This window comes from Aedes aegypti, chromosome 3 (genome assembly GCF_002204515.2).
Source record: "Aedes aegypti strain LVP_AGWG chromosome 3, AaegL5.0 Primary Assembly, whole genome shotgun sequence".
Lineage (NCBI taxonomy): Eukaryota > Metazoa > Arthropoda > Insecta > Diptera > Culicidae > Aedes > Aedes aegypti.
In genome coordinates, this window is record NC_035109.1 from 244,072,371 (window position 1) to 244,093,811 (window position 21,441).

At 35.8% G+C, this 21,441-nt stretch overlaps 1 protein-coding gene and 1 non-coding gene across 2 annotated transcripts in view; one reads left to right on the top strand and one right to left on the bottom strand.

Moving 5' to 3' along the window:
- LOC5566602 (matrix metalloproteinase-2) overlaps window positions 1-21,441 on the top strand; it is a 269,084-nt gene that overhangs the window by 163,553 nt on the left and 84,090 nt on the right. The gene's annotated exons all lie outside the window — the stretch shown is intronic.
- Trnar-ucg lies at window positions 6,765-6,837 on the bottom strand. The gene has a single exon. It is a non-coding gene; the product is annotated as a tRNA-Arg (tRNA).

The following is a 21,441-nucleotide window of genomic DNA, read 5'->3' on the forward strand; positions in this document are numbered from 1 at the left end:
ATTCGATTATCCGGAATTTTAGACTCGATTATCCGGAATTTGGTTTTTGATGTTCTTGTTTTTCAATTTTCATGCATAAATCTGAGAAAATTTGGTATTGCCATATTCAATATGAATGATTTTGCAGTTAAGAACGTGTTTAAGAAGAGGGGGTTTGAAAAAGTGTTTTTTTGTGTATGCTGGTCAAAAATTTGTTTTTCTTGTAAAGGCCCGTACTGTTCCTAGAAAAAAATTCTGCCTACACCACCGCATCATATAAACAAAATAACGAAAAAGATAATATTTTAGTTCTTTTATCAAAGATTTCAATATTTTTCTTAGTGATTCGATTATCCGGAAAATTCGATTATCCGGAGTGAAAAAAAAAAATCGACACTCCGGATAATCGAGTCCGACCTGTACATCTTATCCAAGAACATAACTTATTTCAACTGTGGGTACAATTATTCATGTTGCTGAAGAAAAGGGACGGCTTCTCATCTTCACTTTAGACAGCAGCATATATACATAATCCAGAGCCCGAAGTCAGCATGGAATAGCTAGCGTCGCGTGCGACTGAAAATTTGTTCACGCAGTTTATTTTACAAAAATGTCACCGGATTTAAGAAATGCACAACCACGTCGAAGACGATTCCAGTCAGTAGAGTGTCGTCTGGTATATCAACACTAGGGTGTCCCAGAAAATGTCAATGCTTGTAAAGTTATAGTGCTTGGTCCTATAATGAAAAATATGCTTATTAGACTTGGAAAACTCAATGGGGCATCTCCTAGATATGTGCCTTAGGGTAACAAAAAGCTCTCTCAAAATCTCAACTCGATTAGTTGCTCCATCATTTTAAATATATTAAACCTATGTCACTGTTTCGTTCCCAATACTAGTTGATAGCGTTCAACTGAGCCCAGAATGACAAATACACTTGTTGATACCCTAATGAACTTAATTGCAGAAATTTGTATCTCATAAGCTCATTTTCATTATCATTTTAGTTTTGGAAAGTTGGGCTTAGATCAGCAAATCACAAAAAAGGCATGAGCCTAGTGCAGCAGCTCGCCAGCGTCATAGGTGGCTCTGATACGCTTAGTGGCTACCACCACTTCGAAACACCAAGAAGTATTGCGTGAGCTTATCAAATCTACTTCAGATAGTTCAAACACAAACTTTATCTATTTTAATCATGATACAATATTTTACAACATTGTTTGCCATGGTATTAAGAAGTGTTTTTTACATTCTGGGTTCAATTGAATGCGATCAACCATTTCCCTGAACCAAACAATAGATAATGTTCTGTTTCCCATATGTTTGAGCTGGAAATCCCATATTAACTTCAATTCAAATGCGCCAGCTCATTGAACGACCAAATGAACTGAAATTTTCACGAAGTCTTACTCGAACCCTAAGAAATAATCCTGAGGGTGCTCCGTGCAATTATACAAGTTTATTTTTCTACCATACTAAGCTAGGCCAGTCTAATGCTTATTAATAGCTTTTTTGTACAGGGTGTCCGCAAATTATCCGAACAACAAAATATTGGAAAGATGATCTCACATTGAAAACAATGAAAAATCAATGTCCATGTACCTTTTATAATACATCTATATGTTAACACAAAATACAACTTTAAAAAATTTCGAAATGATTGCTTGTTACTGAGATAGGCAAATTTAAATTTTTCGGGGACGTTTTTCCTGAGGGCCGCTAGTCATACAGGGGATGTGTTATCCTCAAAACCTAACAGAGATGAATCCAAATGTCCTATTATTATTTGAAGTAATCTACAGGTTAGTGGCTTCAAGTTAGACTGGAAATAGAAAATTGTACGGTTCAAATCCATTAAGTTCTATGGACATTTCTCTTCCGTCATTAAGCTCGGAAAACAGCTCCCTTTAAGACACCTCAATACGTTTGGGTTGGTTTTGCAATTATTTGAAATCGGAAATGTGTCAAACTTATTTCTTAAGAATATAATAATCCAATGTTTAAAACCATGCAAGAATATTGAATTTATTATGCTTGATTGTATAGAGCCAGGTCTTCAAAGTTTGTACGGATAATTTGCAGACACCCTGTAGAACAAACCAACTTTGTCAAATATGGTATAGTTTCCGGCAGATCGATTTATGGAAAATGGTTATTTTTCATTTCAAGGCCTTATGTTTTCTACTACTTTCTTATAAGTTTTTTCGTGCATTTGTGTGCCATCAGCTTTTGAAAATATTTAATTTTGGTAGTTGTCTATCGAACATTTAAACAATTAAATTTAATTTTTCATCGGATAGCCTTTTTGAAAAATAAAAAATATCAGAAAAATATTAAAATGGGCTGAGTATTGCCATTTCAGTAAATAAGAAAAATGTGGCTTTATTTTGTTTTCCCTTTTTTCAAGATTTTTACCGTAAATACATAATTATAGGAGCATTAGTATCAAATTTGAACCAACATATTCTACAGTCTATAACGGTTTGATGAATATGACCCAGAACTTCGAAACGATAATTTCAGTTATTCATAGTTGAACATTTATTTCTATTTTTTGAATTTATTAATCCCACAATTAAGTAAATCGACTCTTTTTGCAACCCATAATCTGCAGGTATTCTCTCAAAAATAGAGAGAGTTGCATGTCCCCATCGGGGAAAGTTTGGCCCAATAAGCCAATTTTGGTATGTAAATGCCATTTTTTCTTGAGCTTGAGTTGAAAGAACTCAGTTTCGCGATGAACCAACCCAAAATAAGTAATTTTTTTTATGGCGCCAAAGACAAACTACCTTAGGAATTTAGTCAATATTGGGCTGTTTGTTAGGTTCATTTACGGTTTTGCGTTGCAATATCTCAAGAATGTCTTGATCCGGGTTTTCGTGAAGATGGGGATTGATTTTCAATTTCCGATGCAGTATGTCATCCTTTTGCGTTAACAAGTTTGTTGTAATTCTGAAAAAATAGAAGTCAAAATGTAACTGATTGATTGACTCTTTATTATGGGGAAATTTAGCCCGAGGCTGGTTCATCCCCGAAACGGTAATTTTATTCAGCGTATTTACTATAATTTGTTAAAACCTTAGTCATTCGTTATAAAATGTTCTTATGTGTTAACGAGATATGGACTAGATACTATGATATTCCACATTTGATATTGATATAGTGCCTGCATGGTTCATTTACGGCTTAAATATTGGTAAAAAATAGGAATCGAGAAAAATTTTACATTTTTCTCATTTACTCAAACGAAAATACATCAGCCCCCTGATGATATTTTTTCGATCTGTTTCACGAAAATTTTCGTATTAGATAGCTCAATTGGTTTTGAGGTTGAGGAATGAAATGTTGTACATAAATTTTGGGTTGAATATATTCATATAAATATTCAGGTATTTACAAACAAATACCTTTAATCTATTTGTTACAAATTTTTGGAAGTTTTTTTTTTATCTCGTTTATTTGGCAGGCTCAGACGCCGTAGGGCATAACAGAGCCAAAATCTTATTTTGGAAGTTTTGTAGACAAGAAAATTGAACATTTTCAGTCGTGCGGTTAATAATAAAATAGAGTAATGTGGACAAAAGATACTTTTTGAGATTTCTCACTCAATTTGATAATAAGTGTTATGAATGTCATGTCGCTTCAAATACTATTCAAGTAAGAGACTTTCACTCAAAGATTAAGGAAGTCGTTTGAGGTACAAAAAAGTTGTAACATTTTGTTGTTTTCTGACGTGACATTTGTAAAATTGTAAGATTGTACCCCGCGTAAGTAAGTCCGTTTGACATCAGGTCATTTAGAATAATGTCGTTTGGCATAACGAGTGATTTAAAATGAGTTGATTCAAGCAAAATATATCATGAATAATTATTGATTCTTTCTGCACCTTTGAAAGTTTTTTTTACCGAGATTGGCACCTCCGAGCACATAGCAAAGTTTTCTAACTAATTCTTGTGCTTGAGACAAGGCAGTGACGAAAAATGCCGGACGCAATTTAGGTTGTGTTTTTACCTAAGCAAACTGAAAAAAAAAAACAGTCACATCAAAATAAAATAAAAACTGAAATCCTGAGTCTCTACTCAGTATTTCATTTTTTTTATTAAATGATCAGGAGTGGTTGTCAAGAAAGCAAGTTTATGTATGACTGAAATATACAGGAATAGGTTTTCAGTGTTTATTTAAAAGCATAAGTAGATAAAAGTACGTAACACTGATGAAGACAAGCTTGAAGGCAAAAAAAATGGAAATTATATGCAAAATATTGAAACTGTTTTTTCCAAAATATCTTCACTGTATAATTTGAACGAAAAACACATTTTTAAGTGAATTTTTGTGGCATTATTTTTGAACGATTCAATAAAAAAAAATAATTTTGGAAATGTCAACCGCCTATTTTTTGAAGGAAGGGAAAAAGTGTTTGTTTATTGTATTGGTTTGTCACCCTTATTTTAATAGGAATTGCAATTTCAGCTTCAAAACCAATAATTATCTGAACAATATAACTTCAAAGAACAGCCTATGTATAGAAGAAGGTGAAATTTATTTAAACTTAAATTAACAGTGTAATAAATAAAATCGTTGTCACAGAATATTTCGAAAGAACTTACTGTGTTGGTTAGTAATGACCCGATTTTGTCTACCCCCGAATTTATCTGCCCCCGTTTTGGCCCCCTTTTTGACTCGATTTTGTCAGCCTAACATTTATATTTATTTTAATCAGAGCAAACACGCCTTTATTGGAAATATTGGTTGCATTAAGTCAATTAACTTTGGCCACGTTTATACAATAATCAAAAGATCGTAATTTTGAAATTTGAATTTTTTAATGATTATTAAAAAGCTGATCAATGTTACCTTGGATTATAATACATAGAAAACAAAATTATAAAACTAAGTAATTGAAATAATGGAAACTTAAAACTAGTCAGATTTTTTTTTCGATGTTAGCTCTTTTCCGGTTTCCGACTGACAAAATCGGAACATTATCTAATACAGTAGAGTTTTCAGCGGAATACAAACGAAAAGTGAAAACGAATGTCATCTCAAGTAATCCTTGGTTTCAGACTCATGTCAAACGACTATTATGCCAAACAACCATTATGTCAAATGACTTTATGCCAAATGATCTACCACCACCTGTAAGGACCTCTTCAGGTCTATCCTGAAGATGTTTTGAGGTGTATTAGTTTTTGCATAAATATTTAGAAATAGATACGGGATTAAGGATTATTTTTGGAAAATTTCCTTATTTTGACGAACCATGAACTATTTACGAATCTGCCATGAATGCTTAATTAATTTTTATCTAAGACACATGCGTCGTTCAATTTTCAATATATATATATATATATATATATATATATATATATATATATATATATATATATATATATATATATATATATATATATATATATATATATATATATATATATATATATATATATATATATATGATTTTTTATCTCTTAATGTATGATAATCAACACTTGATAAAACAAAATTTGCAGGGTCTCATTGTTTTTTTGTTTGCTGTTTCAAAATTCCCCTTCCACAGTCAGTTCCATTCACATTTCCATAATGTGCCATTATGCCCTACACACACTTCCCGAGCAAAGTCCAACATCAAAAAGAAAACAAGTCGAAAACATATTCTGTTTTCAGCATCAAGTTGATATCATAATTTGATATCAATTTATCATTGAAATATTCGATATATTTGGTTTCCGTTCTGCTATCATTTTAAATTTTTGGTAATGTTCTCAATTTGTTTAATTATAAATTTATTCGTGCTGCATGTATAAACACTATGAGAATATAAATATGAAGCATTGATTTTGTCACAGACTCGTTTCAATATCATTAAAAAATATGTACATTTCAATGAGTTCTCAATTTGCCCTCCATGATAGCAGAAACAGTTTTCAATTTGCTGTAACTGATAGCAAAACAAGTTTTCAATTTGATTTCATGGGAACATTTTTCTACTCTCAGTTTTGATATTTTAACCGTTAAAACGACCAAAATGACAGCAAACTGAGTTATCGAAATTCGCGACATCACAACATCAAAATAAGTTTTCAATATGATCTCAAGCTGTGCTCGGGTTCCCATTCGCCGCATGAAGACACCCGCCTCTCGTTATGCATGCTCATTGCCCATTTAAACATCCAACCAGCGCAGGGAAGTCAACGAGGCCAACGAATTGAGCGAAGTCAAACTAAAAACTGTTAAAAGAAGTTGTTGACGAAACGATAGAACGACCAGCAGAAGAAGCAGTCGTCAGACATTAAGGGCCTCGTGCTCGGTAACAGTAATCATATACATAGTGTTCTTGACTGTAGTCTTCATACACGGTCTGAGCGTCTGCTTCAGTCGCGTCCAAAGTCCGGATATGTTTCACATTCTTCTTTGCCTGTTCGGCACCACAGTCGAAATGGGCAAGTTGAAAGGTTCCTGACACTTGTGTAGCGATTTGTAATACAATCCAATTTGGCCGTTTGTCTCGATGATATTTAGCATCTGTGTATAAAATATTTCAAATTCTGTCCTTTGATTTGAATTCTACTCATTTGATGACGTGTTCGAATGGTTAACCTTCGGCTCGGGAAAAACGATTAATTCAAACGCATTTTTTTGCGAGTTTGTTGTTAGCTCATTTTGCACACGAGAAAGACAAAAACGAAGCATGATTGAAACTTGTTGCTTTATATTTGAGTGAAGAATAGATTGTTAAATGACACTAGAACGGGGTGCGTGATGAAGTCAAAAAAAAGTTACGTTGCGACCGTGACAGGACTCGAACCTGCAATCTTCGGATCCGAAGTCCGACGCCTTCTCCATTAGGCCACACGGCCACCGATGGAGGGGAGTGGCTTACAATGCTGCACCATGGGAAGCGTATTTTGTACGGATAGTTGCTTTATTATATCTTTTGAATTTGGGAGCAAAACAAATGTTTGCATCATCATGAGATTGGACGTTTTGCAACTATGAAAAATAAAATTCGTCAATTAAAAGAATATGAAAAGGATTTTACATTTAAAAACCTATACACATTTGGACGATGTAGTAATCGAAATCCGACTCAAACAAACATCATTCGGACCGCTTCTGCTATGTGCTTCCGACAGCATATCGTTCTTTTGTGCTGTGTAGGATAGGATAGAAGAGGTAGTTAGCCGAAAAGAGACCAGTCTAGATCTGGAGAGCAATAATGTTTGTAGGGTGGGGAAAAATAAGATAACAAGCTATGATATTAGCTTATGTGCGATATTGAACAAACATGATCTTTGAAAAGTGATGTTACAGAAAATCAGTTATAATTTATGATGAGTTTATTCAATATGCAGGCGTATGGGAGAATGTTCCAAAACGAACAATCGCTCAGTGGTTTAAAACACTATTATCATACTTATTAATACTAATTTAGGCAGCCTAATTAAAAGCAACTTGGAACAAAAAGGAAGATGAATGACGTATTTAGCAAAAATGGCCAGTATGACAAGCGTTATCTTTTGACAGTTCAAATTCTATGATATGTCGAGACAGAGTGGGATTTATCCCATTTTCAAGATAAATAATTGGTGTCTTCAGCAAAGTTGTGACATTTGTTACTACAGATAAATTTGATGAAGATATGAATGTTCTATATTATATTTTAATCGAGATGGGTTGCTTTCTAACACATAACGTGATCATCACCATATGTCGAAAATGGCAATTTAGCAAAGAAACCTCTCAGTGAATAACTGTGCAAATTCCCACTCAATACTAAGCAGAGAAACAGGCTCTATTTCTGTGGGGACGTAATGCCATGAAGAAGAAGAACATTGTAAGCAATAGACAAGTTTTATTTAAAAAGAATGATATAGCCGAATCGATTCACTGATTCAATCCGAGTTTGTTCACAACAGTAGAACAGTGGTTCCCAACCTTTTTGAATTTGTGACCATCTTTGAAGTTCTACAAACATTTCGCAGAGCTCTGAAAATGGGTGTTCTTGAAAGTTCATTCAAGTCTTCCGATTTGTCGAAGATATTCCCAGGATTTTTTTAACGATAGATTAGAAATCCACCAAGTATCAATTTTGCAAGCTGTTTGAAATGTTTTAAGAAACTTGCTAATGAGAATTTTAGGTGCAGTTAGAAAAAATCGTTATGAAATTCTCCAGGGACTCTTTAAAAACATTGTCAGTTACCCGTCAAGATGTTTCGCTCAAATCTTTCAAAGATCACTTCAATCCCGTCAATAGTCAGCCAAAGAACTTCTAAGAATTTCTTCGATGATCTTGCCAGCTAGTAAAATCTGTCAAGAATTAAGCCAAAACATTACAAGAATTTCCTATAGGTAGATACAATTTTCAAGTTCGCTATGAAAAACAAAATCCATTAAAACCGGTTAGGTAAAATTATACTTGTTATCTATTACACAGCGTAACAAAAATGACATTTTTGCGTGTCTCAAGGATCAAATTATGTGTCTCTAGTAGATTTGGGGTTGCTGAATCTGGTGCCATTCTCAGAAATGTTCCAGCACGTCACAATTTTTAGCTACAGGTCGCCAAAGTTGTATAAAACACTGGTTTTGTTAATGTTTACATAAAATTTAAAGTACAATTTATCAAATTTTTTTGTAATCTAATCCACCAAACATGCAAAATAGAACTTGAACTTTCATTTCAGACATAATTTGATTGAAATTGCGCGATTAAATTTCGATTAAATCGATTTTTTCAACATTCTTGCAGTCTCCATACAAAATTCTTCGTTTCTTCTATATGGCAAAATACAACAATTCTCTAAACCATCAAAAAATAACTTTTCCGCATCGAAAGTATTACAAACTTTAATGATAAGTATTGTTATACACATAAAGTTTGAATTCTGTGGCAAATTAAGCCAATATATTACCTTACAAGCTGGCAAACTTGCATGCAAGTTGGCTGAAATAGTCATTTTTTGCATTTTCAACAGTCGATATCTCAAAAACTAAACGTGCTATGATATTTCTGAAAACGGCAATGGATTCAGCAACCCTTAATTAAGTGAATAGCGGTATTTTGGTGCTGGAGACAAAAACGTGTTCCGCAGTGTTATTGAAATAATGGCACAACAAGTATTTTATTGAACTACAAACAAAAGATAGGACAACTAACTTCATTTATGGCATGTAAACCCTGAATCACACTTTTAATAATCTCGTGCAAAACGACTGAAGTAAAAGATTCCTCACATTTATTCATCAACCAAGAAAAACGATACTTAATGGCTTCACTGACCCATTGAAAAGTCGTCACGGTCCGCAGACCATCGTTTGGGGAGCCCTGCTATAAAACAACACGACTCATAACCAGATCAGTCTTCGATTTTCAAAACATCAATGAATTGTTTTAAAACATATGGAAAGAGTTTACAACTAGTCAGGTGTTTCAGAATTCATTTTTATTTCGAGAATAAAATTTGTATTAAGAATGTAACTGAGTAACTTACCTTTTTTAATTTTCGCTTAAACATTAATCCGAAAAATTTTGAAGCTTTTTTTTCAGGATTTTTTTTTGAAATTTATTCAGAATGTACAATAGTTCGATCTTTTTCAATGTTCCCTCAGAAATTCTTGATTTATTTCTTGATTTATGTCATGATGCAAAAAAAAAAACTTTTCTGAGCATTATTTGGGTTTTTTTTTCAAAATTTACTCAATTTCTGTTTTTTTAAATTATTTTGTTAGCTAGAGTTTTTTTAAGTTTCCTAAGAAATTTCTTGATTTATGTCTTGCCCATGCAAAAAACATTACATAAATAAATCCAATAACAGTTATTTTAAGGAAGGCTCATGAACTAGACAAAGCATTATGCAAGGAAATCCGTAGAAGATTCGGGAGATTTGAGACGAACTAAGCCTGGAGCTAAGCAAATGGACTTTACAGGATTTTTTTTCTTAAATTACGCAAACATGTGTTAAGGACTTCTCCTTCAAATCACACAGCGATTGCTTGCAAAAATTGCTGTAGGGACAGTTTCAAAAATATTTTTCCCAATTTTACAAATTTTCCGAACAACAAATCGAAGCAGGCTCGATGCTTGTAAGGAAGCAACATATGCTGCCAATTGTGACTAGTTTTTCCTAGTTTGCTCGATTTAGCTAAGAGATCAAATATTTCACTTATGAAGACAGAATGAACGTTTGTTCAAGATCATTTTAAAAAGGTCTCTCAATTGATGGTATAACATAAAGAGATCAAAAGTCAAATAAATGATCTTCTTGGATTTCCACAGTCCAAGTAAGGGACTGTTTATTAATTATATAAGACAATATTCGGGGTTTTAAAAACATTTTTTTTGTTTGAAAATAAAATACAAATTGAATCGCTGGTAAAAAATTTCAGACCCCCTCCCCACATAACCCCTTACGTAATTAATGGACGGCCCTTAATGAAAATGAAGAAGAAAACTGAATCTTTCAATTGTTGGAGACCTTTTTCAAAGATTTTATCTATTTCCTTTAACGAGACTTATCTAAATAACAAAAGTTATTTTTTTGCCGAAAAAACTTTAGTGGAAAATACCCTAATGAAGAATATAACAAAACTGAACAGTACACAAGTTTTTATAGGTCAAAAATTAAAAATATTTAAAATATGAAAAACCTGAACCTCAATTCTAATGATCTCTTGCAAAACGACCAAAGTAAGAGATTCCTCAAATTCATTCATCAACCAAGAAAAACGATAGAGTAAAGCTAGGCAAACGTTTCTTTTTAAGTTTTCCAGCTCAATTCAAAAAAATGTGTCTATTGCCATGGTTGTTCGAATGCTGTTCAAACAAGAGGCTCTCACTCCAAATATTACATAAATCAATTGAGATTTAAAAAGTTGATTTTACACGTGAAAATTGTAATTTTTGGCCGAAATTTCATTGCAATAAAAAAATAAATAAAATAAGGGCGTTTTAGAACTATCATAAGGATGCTTTGAGGTGTATTTGGCTTTTACAGTAATAGGGTAACCAATATATTTTACACCGACTATGACATTTTCAACATATTTCCCAGTTTACACCCACAGACCAACTCAGTTCGCATGTCATTTGGATAGATACGACTGATTTTTTTTCACTAGCTCAGTGATTCCCAACCTTTCTGAAGTGGCGGCTCCCTTTGTATTTTTTTAAGTATCCCACGGACCCATAAGAATGCGTTTTCTTCATCAAAGTTTATGAAAAGATCTCATATATCTCATATTTAGAACTTATATCCTATGCAGACACAAACAAAAGTCACGTCTTTAATACACCACAGATATTGTAATAATTAAGGTAATGATTCTCTAGAGTGCAATAGGTCTACTAATAAAGTACCCAAGAGTCTACCAAACATTTTTCTGAGGGGCTGATAAGGAAATCCAATAAGGGGTCTTACCAAAATTGAATAAATATATTGCATGCCAGGTAGATTGAAACATATCAACTTCCGTCAACAATTTGTCAAAGATATTCTCAAGAACTTGTGAAGAATCATCACCAAATGTTATCACAAGATTTAGTCAGATATTCCCGAGGATTTCTTTAGAATCGGTAAAGTTCTAAAATGCAAGTATTTTGCGTATTTATAATTTTAAACTGTTGAAAATATTGAACTTTTAATAATGTTTTTTTTGTAAAGCAAGCGAAGTAAAAGGTTTCTTACATAAATGAAACATGAAAAACAACATTTATTCATAAATGACTTCGCGGATCTCTTGGAAAGTTGTCGCGGTCTCCACTGATTGGGACCACTGACCACTGATTGGGAAACCCTGCACCCTGAGATTTTTCAAAGTTTCCTGAGACATTCTTGATTTATGTATTTATGTCTTGAAATTACATGAGAAAAAAGCATTACACAAAATCAATCCGATCGGATTGTCCCGGCTTAGTAGACCAAACTATTCAATTTTGTCCGACGTTTCGACACCAGGGTTCAGTGTCTTCATCAGGGGAAAAAGTATGTTTGTTCGTTGTTTTGACTAATGGGTATCCTATGACGGTCAAATTTGATTTTTGGTCGGACATATCAAACGGTTAATAAATCTGAAACTTTTTCGATTAATCTATATTGATTAACCAAAACCTGTTTGTGCTGAAAGTAGCTAAAATTCGCAAAAATGTGTTCTTCTAATTTAAGACTGCAAAGCCGATTCCGCTCAAATTCATCATCAATCACAATTCTCATAGTTGCACTCCACATGGGATGCAACGTGATAGTATGAGAAGAAAGACGTTTCCAGTCTTCGTAAGAAACGGAAAAAGGGAGAAAACTAATTTGTCGAGTCTAGTACACGACACTGAAGACGGCCTTACAGTTGAGGTCGAAATACGCGTATTTGTCAAAGGATACAAACTCTAGAGGAATTAAATGGTATAGTACTAAATTCGTTTTTTTCATCTACTTAATTTGTCATTTTGTATGGGGGATACATGACTTTTAACAACAGACGAAGTTTGCCATGACCACTAGTATAAAATAAATCCAATAATAGTCTTTCTCAAGTAATTCTAGGGCAACTCTTGAAATCGACAAAGCATTATGCAAGGAAATCCTATGGAGATTCAGGAAATTAGAGATGAACTATGCTTAATAAGGATAGATAAAAATTCAAGAACATAATGGATTTTTCCAAGAAGTTTTGTTCACTCTTCAAGAATTTTGTTTGGGTTTCCCCTAAGAAGTTGCCAAAATACTTCAAAAATTCCTGGATTAAAGTTATCAGAGTATATTATCTGAAATACTCCTTTAAGAGTTCCTTAGATATTTTTTCTGAATTCTTCCTAGATATAAATTAAATATTCCTCTAGTCAATCCCAATGTGATTACTACAACAATCTATTCCAGAATATTTCTCGCAGAAATATTTTCAGAAATAATTCTTGGGATTTGTTTCAGATATTGCGCCAGAATTTGTTAATCACACTTGACGATTGCGCTAGTGGTATCACCAAAAATACTGCAGGGAATGTTTCAAATATGTTTTATTAAATCTTTCAATATTACAAAACAACAAATCGAAGAGTCTGCTTGTTATGCAAAAGGTGTCGTCAAATGTGGTCAATTTTTGGTAACTATGATGGTCCCTCAAATATCCAAATATTCCAAAGTATTTATTTTCCATTACTCGATATTTCTATGAGTCGATGGTCCCGTGAGATATTGTCTCATGGAGGATTGTCTGTAGGTCATTGTTTTTCAGGGTCATACATATATACTCACTTCATTAAAATAACAGTCAACTGAAAGCCCGAATAGTGCTATAATAGAACGATAAACAAATGCAGATACGAGAAACAGTTGATGGATTATTGAAAATAGCAATATTTTTCATCCTGGTAAACCAAACAACAACAAGGACAGAAACCGCACATTCGCGGATTAAAATCGATCCCTATTACCTCACGCCAATTGATGCACCCCACCCTGCCAACTCCATGATCTGTATTACCCTGAAATCCCTCACAGAGCTGTCCTTCATCCTCTGAGCCGCGGCGTGTGACCCCAACCTGAATTGAACCGCGGCGAGGACCTTCCCAAGCGATAAGACACACATAGGGGGACTTGGGGTAAAATGCACCAGTTATAATTAACCACCTGGAATAATTAACCAGAAGTGTACGATTTGACAGATAACATTGGATTATTCTAGCAATGTGTGTTGGAAAATTCAAGTTTTTTTAATTTTACAATCATGCCTCCATACCAAACACTGTCGAATGATCATTCTAAGTCTAGAATAGCAAGACCAGTAGAAGAACCTTTATATTTGTCGGAACGAACCAAATTTATTACACGTAAAAGTTGATGAGTGGTCGAATGTCCAAGTCGGAATCCGAACTGTTCATTGGCAAAAATTAAATTTTTGTTGATGTGGCCCATCATTCTGTTCAAAATGACCCTTTCAAAAAGTTTACTGACTGAGGAAAGCAAACTGATTGGACGATAGCTAGAAGCTTTTGCAGGATTTTTGCCTGGTTTTAAAATTGGTACAACTTTGGGATTTTTCCATTTGTCAGGAAAATATGCCAACTGCAAACATCTGTTAAATATATCAACCAAAAATGACAAGCTACTCTCTGGAAGTTTCTTGATGGGGATGTAGAAAATTCTATCATTGTCAGAGGCTTTCATATATTTAATAAAAGTTCTCACTTCTTCCAAATCAGTCTCCCAGAAATTTTCGAAAACGTTTTTTTGATTGAGAATGCTTTCGAAATCCTGAGTAATTTGAGTTTCAATTGAACTGGGTAGTCCTAAATCAAATTTGTGTGCGTATTCAAACTGCATAATCAGTTTATGAGATTTGTTTGCAATTAGTTATTAAGTAATAAAATGAATTTGCTGGCCAATGCATTCAAAAGGCAAATAGGCAGCTATGAAATTATATTTACCAAGCTGTTTCAACAGAAACACTCAAAGTTTCAAAAATATTGGTTTCAAATGATGAAAAAAGCTGATTTTCTATGCGCCTATGAATAATGATAGTAACTCTACCACATGCTCCATCTAATCGATAATTTCGATAAATAAAAAAGGTTGGATCTCTTTTGTCTTTAAATCCAGGTATCAAATAAGTTTCAGTTGTAGCTGCTTTATATTATTTGCTAAAAATTTGACAAGATGCGTTTTGGCCCAGGTACCCCTCGAACAAATCAATCATCGCGAAGCCAAACAACGCATCATCGCTCGTCGTGGCGAACTGAAAGCGTGCGAAGCTCGCAAAATTATTATTGCTTTTATTAATATGTGATAACCGTAATCAAAAACAGGAAATTGATCAATTGAAGTTATTAAATGACGCCCAACCACATAGAGTGACCAGAACCGGCAAACCAGCTTCCCAAAACCGCATTTCCTCGTCATGATTGGGACTCCGAAAAACCTATCCGGTTCCGGTGATATAATTCAATTCACGTCGTGTGCGTTCGTGTTCATCAATATGGGAGTGGGCGGGGCAAAGCGCTCGGGCTAATTAGATTTGCGATATTAATTAGGACGATCTGATGGGCACCGTACAACAAGTGATGCTTTAACGAATGCACTTCACGCGTGTGGTATCAATATTTGATACATAAAAAAATCTTCAATGAGAGTTACAGCTTCATACTGATTTCAGAAAAGCAGATAAAGCAGTTTCCCAGCAAGTTTGAAAATAGTTTCGATGAAAAGGGTGTGAAAATTCACAAATTAGTATCTGGTGATGAATGTCATGTCGAATGGAGATCTTACCATCTATCAGTTGAGATCTAATTTGCAATTAGATGTTGATGGTACAGTGGCTTGGGGCACCAAGTTATGAGTAACATCAACAATCGGTTGCAATCACATCTACTGGTCTGGCTTTCAATTAGTGTTGGAGCAGTTTCAAGCAATTGCATAAAGTACACATTCCAAACTCCCAACGCCCATCGTTCCTGAGTGTTTAGCCATACTCAATGGACTATCTGGGTGTAGTAGTTTAATGGTACATTTTTGCTGTTGCTTTTGTAAAAAAAATACTTTCATGGACTGTGTGGATATATTGTTAAGGTTTCATTTTGTTTAATTTTCAACACCAGATTTCTGCTGATGCTCTCAAATTTATACAAAAATGTCAAAATTAAATAGGCCAGTAAAAATAAAGCAAACCGCAACTCTGAAGAATTCCTGGAGAAATTACTATAAAATTCCTGGAGGAACAATGGCGGAAATTGGAAGGAAATACCGATGTAGCTTCACAGGAATTCCCGGAGGAACTCCAAAGAAAATCCATGTGGAACTCTGCAGAAATTCTTTGAGGACCTTCGAGAAATTCCTGGGGGAATTCGAAGGATTTTCTGAAGGAATTGCTGAATATTTGTTTGAGAAATTCCGGAGAAATTTTTGAAAAAACTATAGAGGGCATCCCGGAGGAACTCTGCAGAAATTTTCGGAGCATATATGAAGAAATTTCCTTAAGAACACCTGGGGCTCAGAAAGAATTCCTGGCAAAGGTTTTGAAAGAATTCCTGGAAATTTTAGAGGACCACCGAAGGAATTTCTGGAAAAACTCCAAAAGTAAGAGAAACATCAAGGGAATTCCCGAAGAAACTTTGAAGCAAATCTTGGAGGAATTCCGAAGAAATTCTTGGAAGAATGTCCGAAGTGACTCTGAAGGAATTCTCGAACGAGCTCTAGAGGAATTCCCGGCAGAGCTTTGGAAGATTTCCCAGAGGAAGTTTGAGGGAATCCCTGGAAGAACTCTTAAAGAATTCCTGGAAAAAATGCCGAAGGAACTCCGGGAGAATTGCTGGTGGAATTGCGAAGGAATTCATGAGGGAAATACGAAAAAAAAATCCTGTTGAAACTCCGGAGGAGTTCCTTAAAGAACCATGGAAAAATTCAAAAGCCACTACGAAGGAAATCCATAAAGATCCCCGGTGAAGCGCTGGTGGAACTTCGGTGGAAATGCTAGATAACAACCAGAAGAATTGCTGAAAGAACTCCGGAGGAATTTCTGGATCAACTCAGGAGGAATTACCGATGAAGCTTCGAAAGAATTCCCGGAGGAACTCTGAAGGAATTTCAGGAAGAAATCTGTAGAAATTTCCGAAGGAATTCTATAGGAATACTCCAAAGAAATTCTTGGAGGAATTCTGGAGTAATTCTGGGAGAAACTCTGGATGCGTTCCTGGAGAAAATCCATATACATTGCTGAAAGAACTCCGGAGGCTTTTCTGGTAGAACTCCGGTGTTATTACTTGAGGAACTCCGGAGAAATTCCTGGAGAAACTATGGAGGACATTCGAAAGAATTCCCGATGAATCTCCGAAAGTACTATCCAGGAATTACTGCATGAAGTCCAAAGCAACCTCTTCAGGAACTCGAAATAAATTTCTGGAAGAACTCTGTAAAAATGCCTAGTGGAAATTCAAAAGAAGTTCTAAGAAATTGTCCGAGGAAATAAGGAATAATTTCTAGATGAACTTAAAAAAAAATCTAGAGGAGCTCCGGTGGAATTACCTGGATTCCGGTGTAATCTAGAGGAAATTCCCGGAGAAATTCTTGAGGATTTTTGAGGAACTCTGGAGGAATTCTCGGAGGAAATGTAGGGAATTTTTCGAAGAAACTGGTGAAGAATTCCTAGTGGAAATCCGGAGGATTTCTGAGGTATTACTAGAATTGTGAAGAACTTCTGAAGAAATTCCGGAAAAAATTCAGGATGAATCTAGGAGGAAATCTGAAGATGTTCCCGGAGAAAATCTGAAGGGATTCTCGAAGGAACTCCGAAGAAATTCCTTGAGGAGCTCTTAATAAATTCTTGCAGGAATTTCTTTGAGCACTTCGAAGAAATTACCGGAGGAATATTTTTTAGAGAAACTCCGGTGAAATTCGGAAGGGTCTCCAAAGAAATTCCTGAAGGAGCCCGGAGAAATTTATGGAGGAAATCAGAGGAATTGCTGGAGGAAAGATTTCCTGGAGAATCCACGATGGAAATTCAAAGGAATTCCCAGTGTAGCTTCGAGGGGGTTACCGTAGTAACTTTGGTAGAATTCTCGGATGAACTCTGAAGAAAATACCGGTGGGCTCAGAAGGAACTTTCGGCAAAAAATCTAAAAGAATTCGTGAATGAACTCCTGAGGAATTCCTGGAGAGACTCTGGAAGTTCATAGAGGAGGTTTCGGGGGAACTCCGGAGGAAATCTGGAGGAATTTTTGTAAAAAATAATCACAAGAGGAATTTCTGAAGGAAATCTCCGGCTGGAGCAAATTTCCGGAAAAAATCTTTCGAGAAATTCTAAGTGGAATTCTTGGAGAAATTCTCTGAAGTAAAATCCCGAAAGAATTTCTGGATCAAATCTCCAGAGAAATTCCTGGAGGAAATCTCCGGAAGAGTTTCTGGGGAAAATCCTCTGAGATGTTGCTGGTCTCGAGTATCATTAGGGTAATTCGCCAATTGTTGAACGGCTAGATTGCTCGTTAATTGTTGTTAAGGAATGAACTGTTCAATAACAGGCGAATTACCCTAATTGCTGAGTAACAGTTTAATCAGCTGATCTTTGCTTTTGTTCAACACTTATTCAGTAAAAATGGTATTGGGGAAGAAATCTCCGGATCTTCGTGAAGGAAATCCTCGGAAGAATTTCATGGACTAAACCTACATAGCAAATTTCCGAAGAAATTCCAAGACAAAATTCCGTGGAGAAATTCCTAGTGCAAATTCCCGGATGAATTCTCTAAAAAAAAATCCCCATACGAAGTCCTGGAGAAAAACCCCGGAGGATTTTGTTTAATGTAATCCCCGGAGGAATTTTTATTGTAAATCCCCTTTGAAATTCCAGGAGAATTGTTGAGAAATTCCGCGGAGTAATTGTTGAAAAATATCTTCGGGAGAATTTTGAATAAAATCTCCGGAGGAATTGCTGGGGTAAGTCCCCGAAGGAAGTTCCACAGGAAATCCGCGGAGAAATTCCTGGTGCAAATCCCCAGAGAAATTCCTGGAAGAAATTGCAGGAAGAATTCGCTGAAAAAAATCGCGAAAGAGTTTCTGGAGAAAACGTCCAAAGGATTTCCATTGACGGGGTTGGGTGGTCTGATGGCTACCGCTTCTGCTTCATATGCAGAAGGTCATGGGTTCAATCCCAGGCCCGTCCCTTTCCTCGTACTTTGTAGTTGTATATCTCTCACTTGCTTCAATCTTCCATTCTAAATATATCCCACTCATACTATTCGTTCATAGCAAACGCTAGAACCAGAGACGGACAAGAAACCGTTTCCCTAACGTTTCCTACTTCCACGCACACGCCTTTCTTACGCCTGATACATAGGCAGTCTGCTAACCACAAAAGCAAACCTCTATGCCATGCCTTTCCCCCAATCCATACACTCCCGCATGAACTGACGTGGATGCAGTGGAATATACGGTCTACGTGGGAGTCAGTTCAATGCATCATCAATTCCTCCCCCTTCCCCTCATTGGTCTGCATTCTGACGTGGCAGGTGCCATTGTTGCCTGAAAATAGATGATCACCAGCACTTATACACTGAGGATGCCTGTTAGTCCCAAGCAGTCATTCGGTTGGTTCCTTGTGTAAGTGCAGCTGATCTGGCGATACTGGAGTGCATCCACGGGCGGCCAATCAAGCTCAAGCTCAAGCTCAAGCTCAAAACGTCCAAAGGAATTCCATAATGAAATTCCCGGAGGAATTCCTGGAGGAAATTCTCGGAGGAATTTCTGAACGAAATCCCTACAGAAATTTCTGATGCAAACCCAATGCAAATTTCTGGGAATCCCCGTATGAATTCATATAAAAAAAAAAACAACGCAAATTTGTTTTAATAAAACCACCGGAAGAAATCGCAGGAAAAATATCTGTATGATATCCCTTGAGGAACGATTAGAGAAAATCCTCGGAGGAGTTCTTGGGGAATATTCCCGGAGGAATCCATGGAGGAAATCTCAGGAGGAATACATGGAGGAAATCTCCGTAGAAATTCCTGGAGGAAATATGGGGGGATAAATTATCTTTAAAAAATCCCCGAAGAACTTTTTGGAGAAAATATTCGGAGCAATTTCTTAATGAATTTATGGACAAAATCCTCAGAAAAATTCCTGGACGAAATCTCCTGAGGAATTTCTAGAGAAAACCCTCGGAGGAGTTCTTGGGGGATATCCCCGGAGGAATCTCTGTGGGAAATCCCCGAAGAAAATTCTCGGAGGAATTTCTGAAGAAAATCCCCGGAAAAATTACTGGAAGAGATTCTCGAACTTCTGGAGGAAATCTTCGCAGAAATTCCTGAAGCAAATCTTCAGTGAAATTTCTGATGAAATCTCCTGATAAATTCTTTGATTCCTGATTTTCTGGAGAAAATCCGCGCAGGAATTTCTTAATGAATTTTTAAACGATATCCCCGGGGGAATTTCTATTGGAAATCCTCTGAGGAATTAATAGAGGAAATCCCCGAAGGAGTTCTACACAGAAAAAAATATTTAATTTTCAATGTAATGTAAACTGAAGTCTACTGTAAAAATAAATCAGATTCGTGTGATATTACAGTATCATGTAAATTTAAATGAATATACATTCAATTATCAACTAAAAATGGTTGAATATTACATGATCGTGTAAGTTTAAAGTGAATTCAATTGAAAAATAATGGATTGTTCGTTGAAATTTACGTTTATTTTGATGCTCCAAATATGTGCATGAAAATAAACTTAAATTTACAACATATTTTTAGCTGTGTAGGGAAAAATCTTCGGAGGAAATTCTGGAGAAAATCACCGGAGAAATGCCTGGAGTAATTTTCCGGAGGGATTCCTGGACGACATTCCGTGGAGCAATTTTCCGGAGGGATTCCTGGACGACATTCCGTGGAGCAATTCTTGGTGCAAATGCCCAGAGACATCTCTGGTAAAAATCTCCGAATAAATCCTCGAAGAAGTTTCCGGATAAAATGTTTATGAACATTCTCGTATGAAATCCCCGAATAAATTCTCTGAAAAAAAATCTCCGAAGGAATTTCGGGAGAAAATGCCTGAAATCTCCAAAGGAATTCCTGTACGAAATCCCTAGAGGAATTCCTAGAGGAAATTTCCGGAGTAATTTCTAGAGGAAATCCGCGGAAAGATGTTTGGAGAAAATCTCCAGAGGAATTCCTGGAGCAACCCCACGGAGGAATATCTGGATGAAATCTACGGGGAAATTTCTAAAGAAAATACATACTCGAAGGGGTTCCTGGAGAAAATCTCCGGAGCAGTGCTGGGAATGGTAATAGTAGTAGGCTTGAATTTTCGCGAAAATCACGTGGTTCTCCCAGTACAGTAGTTCAAAAACGTGAATCTCATCAAGTAGCTTATGTTGGGTGCACGAATTTTCTGAATCATGAGTGTCATTGAAGGCTCTAAATGCGGGAAATGCAGTGGGAAATAGAACATTTTTCTACAGTAGTTTTGGGTTGCCCTTAGCAACGGGTGTTTTGCTATTTTCAAGGCATTTTGCCTACAGCGGCGATGGGCGTGAGTTTCACTGGCTTCACTGACTGTGATTGGCTTTGTTTGGCTACTGTAGAGTGAATTTCAGATTTTTTCTCAACCCTGCTCCGGAGTAATTCTTGTAGCAAATCCCCGGACGAATGTCGGAAAGAAATCCCCAGAGAAATTCTTGGGAAAAATCGAAGGAGGAATTCCTGGTGAAAATCCAGGTAAACACATCGGAGTAACTTCGGCAGAATTCCTGGAAGAGCTCCTGGAGAGTTTTTGGGCGGACTTCTCCGGAGAAATAATCTGATGATTTCTGGAAATGTCTCTGTATGAATCTCTTGAGGATTGTTCCCACCTTTCTTCTTAAATCACTCTTTTCCACTTCGTAGACTATCAAGCTTCCCCTCAGCTTGGCTCTTTCAGCAAAACAAAAAATCTGAACTGGTAAACAAACATGTGTCAAACCAGCTCAAATCTTGGTCCAAATCCGACCAA